The sequence below is a fragment of the Alosa pseudoharengus genome, unplaced genomic scaffold (genome assembly GCF_046254945.1).
Source record: "Alosa pseudoharengus isolate Yale_2024_CS ecotype anadromous, Long Island Sound unplaced genomic scaffold, YU_APseudo_1.1 YU_APseudo_1.1_scf_25, whole genome shotgun sequence".
NCBI lineage: Eukaryota > Metazoa > Chordata > Actinopteri > Clupeiformes > Clupeidae > Alosa > Alosa pseudoharengus.
This window is the reverse complement of record NW_027468696.1, coordinates 1,560,001-1,566,766: the sequence shown is the minus strand read 5'-3', so window position 1 is coordinate 1,566,766 and position 6,766 is coordinate 1,560,001. Positions and strand designations below refer to the sequence as shown.

The 6,766-nt window shown below is 43.2% G+C and overlaps 1 long non-coding RNA gene across 2 annotated transcripts; it reads left to right on the top strand.

Annotated features, from left to right (window-relative positions):
* Positions 1 to 3,103: 3,103 nt before the first annotated feature.
* Positions 3,104 to 5,488, top strand: LOC143099165 (uncharacterized). 2 transcript variants are annotated; one of them, XR_012981419.1, is made up of 6 exons: positions 3,104 to 3,167; positions 4,206 to 4,335; positions 4,450 to 4,515; positions 4,923 to 5,012; positions 5,133 to 5,190; positions 5,317 to 5,488. It is a non-coding gene; the product is annotated as an uncharacterized LOC143099165 (long non-coding RNA). The 2 variants fall into 2 exon arrangements; XR_012981418.1 differs by lacking the exon at positions 3,104 to 3,167 and adding an exon at positions 4,025 to 4,087.
* Positions 5,489 to 6,766: the final 1,278 nt, after the last annotated feature.

Sequence of the window (6,766 nt, the reverse complement as noted above, 5' to 3'; positions counted from 1 at the left end):
GAGAGAGAGATGAAGAGAAAGAGAGAGACACACATACACACAGACACACACATACACACACCCACACACACACACCCACACACACACACACACACACACACACACACACACACACACCGAGAGAGAGAGAGAGACACTGTAACACAGCAAACAGACAGTAATGTAACAACACACAAATAACACAGACAATGTGTGTTCTCTCTCTCTCTCTCTCTCAAACAAACAAACAAACAAACAAAGCAGAGCTGCATCTGAGCAGAGCTGATCAGCAGCAGTGTGGTCAGAACCATGTGGTTTTTAGTTTAACTGTTACGGAAGCTTGCTGCAGCCACACACTACCTCTCTCTCTCTCTTGTTATCTCTCTCTCTCTCTCTCTCTCTCTCTCTCTCTCTCTCTCTCTCTCTCCTTCTCTATTATTCTCACCCTTATATTATGTCTCATATGTCTCATACTCATACTAGCTTTGTATACTCCCTTTCACAAACTTCACTCATTTCAAAATTAGGGCTACAATCACTTTTGTATGCATAAAACTACACATGAATAATCACTTTCATATTACAGTAAAGCATACAACTACACGTTGACATGTTATAAAGAGCATCATGTGATCTGTGTTGTAGCTTTATGTAATGCTGGTTATTGTTGTACTAGTAATACTTGTGGGTTACTTACTAAAGCATGTAATATGAATACACGGAGGCAAGGATGCAGTACGAGCTATTCTTTTACTGGCGCTCAAATCACACAACACTCAGACTTACACAGCCGATCCCAGAACCCAGCAGTAGTGACAGTCCAATACAGTTGAGCACCGAGTGCTCAATCAAATCTGCTGTTTATTAATTAAACAAGTTTTAGAATTGGTAGACCCTTCATAACCATATATAGAGGAAGCATTTTGATCTAAAAGTAAACAACGTAAAATTAGTTCATTTGGATAAGACATAAACAAAGAAGGTAGAAATAATCAGGGGTGTGTTTACCTGACAAGTGCACCCCCTGAAGAGGTTAACAGCAGGTGAAATTGAGAGGGCCACAACATTTTTGCTAAAGTAGCAAAAATCTTGGAAGAAACAAAATAATCTCCATAGTTGTATTACATGAAATTCAATGTATTGAATTGAACAAATCCAGCACAATCCCAAAACGTTGAAGAGAGAAAACTGTACTCTACTGTTCTATAACATTTAAAAAATAAGTCTTTGACATGCAGTATATAGAGATGTCAATTAAGGGCATCATAATCCCCTTGTCCTTCATTGGATGCCCTGGTAAACTGTATCAAGTTTTATGATATTGAGGCTGATGCTCTGGTAGATTGCATCAGGTTGGGTGGTGTTGGGGCTGATGCCCTGGTAAACTGCATCAGGTTGGGTGGTGTTGGGGCTGATGGCCTGGTGAACTGCATCAGGTTGGGTGGTGTTGGGGTTCAGGCTCTAGTAAACTGCATCAGGTTGGGTGGTGTTGGGGTTCAGGCTCTGGTAGACTGCATCAGGTTGGGTAGTGTTGGGGTTCAGGCTCTGGTAAACTGCATCAGGTTGGGTGGTGTTGAGGTTCAGGGTCTGGAACACTGCATCAGTTTGGGTTGTGTAGGGATTCAGGCTCTGGATCGTGTCTTGTGGATCATTTTCAAAGTCAGCAGTTCCCTAATGATCAGACAAATCATTCATTCATATATATATATACTGTAAAGTTCACACCTGAAAAGTTAAGCAGGTGTGAAGCTAAGCAGGTGTGAACTTGTTTAGTACTTGGATGAGAGACCTCCTTGGAAAAACTAGGTTGCTGCTGGAAGTGGTATTCTTGGCTGGCCAGTAGGTGGCACTCAAATGGATCCCAATGCATGGTGTATATTGGATATATAACATATTTTTTTGCTATTTAAACATGTCTTTCATGTTTTTTTTACAGTACCGTAAATCCTCTAATATTGGCCTGTATTCCATTAGCGGCCGGGACTCTAACATTGGCCGGTCTCGCTGTCTGAGGAGGTAAATAATGGCCGGTCTCTCATACAGGCCGGGGCTATAATTAGAACCAACGTTTTTTCTGGGCAGGCCTCAACATTATACTTGTGATAGTAACATACAAGTAACACAGGGGGCCAATGTTTGCTAAAGAATCCAAGCCATATCTACGGTAGCCTGGTCATCACCTCGCTCTTGACTCGAACGTAAGACTTCAGTTTTCAGTCACCGGTAGGCTAACGTTTACCATGGCAGCGAGGAGACGAAAATTTGACATCAAGTTCAAAGAGAATGTGCTGGAATATGCTGCAGAGCACTCTGGGGAGCAAGCTGCTAAACATTTTAACATTGACCCGAAAAGAATAAGATACTGGAAAAAGCAGAAAATGGATCTAGCCACAGCAAACAAAAAGAGAGCAAGACTGCCAAGAGGAGGGAGAAAAAAGGTTAGCGAGGAGTTGGACACAAAACTCTCTGAGTGGATCCATTCAATGAGGGACAATCATAACCGAGTGTCGAGAAAAATGATCCGAAACAAGGCTCTGGAAATCTACCCTACAGTGAGTGATAGCGGTGCGGGATTTCTGGCTAGCAGGGGTTGGCTGCAAAAGTTTTTAAACCGAAATGGCTTCGCATTGCGACGTCGCACCACAATGGCTCAGAAGGACCCAGATCTCCTCACAGAGAAACTTGTCTCATTCGTCGACTACGTGAGCAAGACTGTCGTCTCGAAAAGAATTTCAGAGAAGGACATATTTGCAATGGATGAGACTGCCGTTTGGTTCGATATGGTGTCTCCCAGTCCCATTGACGTAAAAGGGACAAAGAGCGTTGCGCTCAAAACAACCGGCCACGAGAAAAGCCATCTCACTGTTGTCCTTGCTGCCAAGGCTGATGGCACTAAACTCAAGCCTTCCCACACAGCAGTAGACTCCTAGGCGGATCCGCCTTCAAGTCGCCAAACCCGCGTGACTGTCGCATTCGTTTTGGTGCCGCACAGAGGATCAGCTCCGCCTCCAGGCGGCTCCGTAAATTCTACTGTCAAACAGTGGGTCCTGAGTGGACCCATGTCGGATCCGCGGGCGCGGACGCGCCTGTACTGTAACGGTTGAACATGACTGTACACCAAGAGCTGAGAAGAGTCATACTAGTGGATATTTTCTTTGCTGGGACACGGTTGCGCTGAACCCTCTCGAGTAAGTGATATTTATTAATATATTGCGACATTCACAATAGCTAAACATTGGCCTTTGTGGTTTTATACTTAAAACTTACTTATCATGTTTATTGATTATAATGACGTTGTTTGATATTAGGACTAACGTTAACGTTAGTGCAGACGTTTGTAATTTTGAGCAACAGGTTAAGTTAACGTTATTGTTAGCTATGATGCTCATATGAGTCTGTAGCCTATTTGATTTAAAATGGGTTAGCAATTTCGGCAGAATATGTTATGGTAGTGTGATTTAAAAAACACACATTGTTATTTAACGTTAGTCTGGTCTTGTCTGTTTTAATGTGTTGCTGTTGTCCATAGTCCATAGTGCTACTATGCTAGCGGCATACAGCTGCTAGCTAGCATGCTGCTAGGCGCAATTGCATAAGTTATTGCTAATGTCTATTATACATATATATGTTTGAGATCGATCACGTTTGCGATGCAATCCTTGATTAAGCTGATACATTGGCACTGGTATTTCAGTCAACGAAGTCAGTGAAGCACTCGTCTGCTATGAAAGCTACCTAGCTAGCTGCTACAACTTTAGCATGTTGACTCACTGATAATGGTTTAGCCCTAGCTTCTAGCTAGCTGTGCATTAACGTTTGCATTTTGCCAAGTTTGGTCTCATACGTAACTTTAGTGTCCTTCTGCCATCTTTGTAATGAAAGCCTCGGCATTTTAATCACTGTTTAAGTCGGTTCAGACAACTAATGGGTATTGGCGTCTGTTTGTGATTTATTATGCTAACGTAACTTAACTGTATGGAACTTGGTCCCCATCTTCTATTTTGTTTGTTCTGCAGCGTCAACTTTTATCGGCTGGATTCTACCATCTAACGTTACAATTGCCTCTGTTGGGTTCGCTTGATGAAGATACTTTCTGGGTTGTTAAAATGTAATGTGAACACATTCCCGTAGCATTCCAAAATAGACCAGAGATGCTTGTACTATATGTATATTTGGAAATTTTGGGATTGCAATAACCATAATGATATGATATGGTTATTTAACAGCCATCGTTTCGGGGACTCTGATGAGAGTGAAGAAGAGCCAGTAAATGGTGACTTTGCATCTCTGAGGTACCTTCCAACTCGCCTGGTATATCAGTTGAAGCCTCAAACCTAAGCCAATTGCACTGGCAAAGTAAGTAATAATCTCTTAACATTGAAATAACTAAATCATAATATTAATATTAGAGATATGGTTAACATTCTTAGTGCTAAAGACATTCCCCTCTCCTTGTATCTATTCCTCCAGCTCCACCATCTTGCCGAGTGCCAGGCAGCAGAGTCACTACCCCTCAACCTGGAGAAAACTGTTAAGGTAAAGACTGATCTCTGAAATAAAATTGAATACAGTGGCCCCATCTATATTAACACAGCAGTAGTCACTCTATTTCAAATCAACAGATTGCATCTGCATTACCATCTCAGATTTTCTGCATACTTCATACATTACATAAATCTCAGCCAAATATTTTGTCAGTTAAAACATCTGCATTCATGCAATATTGCCTGAAAAGTTCATTCATTATTATCAGATTGTATTGAAACACATTGATTTCAATGTCAATCCATTCATGGAGTTGATATAGATAGTGCATACCAAAATGTTGAAACATACAAATTCATGTCCAGTATGACCAGAGATTTGTTTTTGTTTGCCATTGTTTGGCCCTGTAGCTCTCAGCCTACCATGGTTAACAGATCACAACCATTTCTCTCCCTTAGCACCTCACCATGGGGCAGGACCGCAACACTCTTCACCACCTCAACTCCCTGCACCTGCACCCGCATTTAACATACGGAGAGTTACTCAAGGTAGGGACTGATCTCTGAAATATTAGTGAATAGAAAGGCCCCATGTGTATTATCAATGATGACTACCATTTAATACATTTTTTCCCCCTCTCGCACACCGCCCACCTCACTATGGGCCAGGAATGGCAGTCCCTCCTCAACTCCCTCCACCCCCACGTGCAGCGAACAGAGGAGCTTTGTAAGTCATGTTTCTTTTTAAATTTAATCTCCTTAATACCTATCTAATATATTGTATTGTGTAAGCATACTTGGCTTTGGATGCTACATACCATAAACATAAACATATCTGTCTGTTTGATTACAGGTGCTGTGAGGAAAAACATGGTGACACGGTCAGCCACGGACGCTGAGGTCACCAAGCACGCAATTAGGTGTTTCAACTGGCGGTGGATCGGGCAACGAGGAGACGTGTTCCGCCTCCATCCACACAAATGGAGTAATAGGAGAAATAAGCATTAAACAATCTTTTTATTGAACTTCTTGTCATTCACCAGTTATTCATTTTCTGATATTTTAGATGTGCATAGCACAGCATTTCATTGAAGTTGTAGCCTATTAGATAAAATATTTCATGTCTGCACTGACCTAGGCTGATAAAGCACTAAATTAGGTTTTGACCTCAAAATTCATGTAGAGTAGCCTAGGCAACGTAGGCTACTTAACAAAAACAGAATAGCTTATAACCTGTAACTTTCCATAAATGTCCATTTTATATTTCCATTGAGTAGTGATCACGTTTGTACAGTAAATTGATGACTTGACTTAAACCTTTTCTGTTAGGTTTATTGACAGTATTGTTAAGTTAAAAGTACGAGGCGATGCTAATCGTAGGCCTATCTTGCTGTAGTAGCCTAGGCTAGGCCTAGTGATAGTTTTACTTTTATCCTATAGTTTATCCTATTTAATCCTACAGCAAGAACAGAAGGAATTTTGAAAATGAGATAAACGGGTCCGAAACGGACCCGGGCCAGATGAGCTTTATGAGTCCGTTGCGGGTCCGTGGCGGATGTATGTATCAATTTGCGGGTCCCAAACGGACCCGCCGCGGAGGTAAGGTTTTAATCGCGGATGCGGGGCGGATGCAGCGCGGAGCCACAGCGGGTCCGCGATCCGCCTTCGTAGCGGATCCGTTCCTGAGAGCATCTGGACTCCGATACGGGTCCGTTTCGCGGGTCCGTTCCGGAGGCCGTCATACATTTTTGCTGTGTGGGTTATGTCGTCTTCCGGGGGGCCATCCGTGAGGTGAAGGCAATGCAGCAAGAAATCTCAAGAGCAGTCATCGCCACATCTGCCAACGGCTGGATGAATGACGACTTGACCACAGCATGGCTCAGGTCAGTGGTAGGCAAATTCAGTTTTCGCCCGCGCCTGCTGGTGTGGGATGCCTACCGCTGTCACATCAGCACCTCTACCAAACAGGAATTGAGGCCCTACAACATCACAACCGCGGTGATCCCAGGAGGCTGCACTAAGTATGTGCAAGCCCCCGATGTCATGTGGAACCAGCCCTTCCAAGCGAGCCTACATGCTTCTTATGATGAGTGGATGGCCGGGGACGCAAACAAGCAATACACAAGTGGAGGGAACCTAAAAGCACCATCTCGCCGTCTGCTTGTAGACTGGGTTCTCGCTGCTTGGGACAAGCTGGACAAGGACCTGATCATCAAGTCCTTCAAAGTGTGTGGGCAGTCTGTGAAACCCGACGGGAGTGAGGACGACCTCATATTGTGCTTCCGAGAGGGACAGGTATGTTG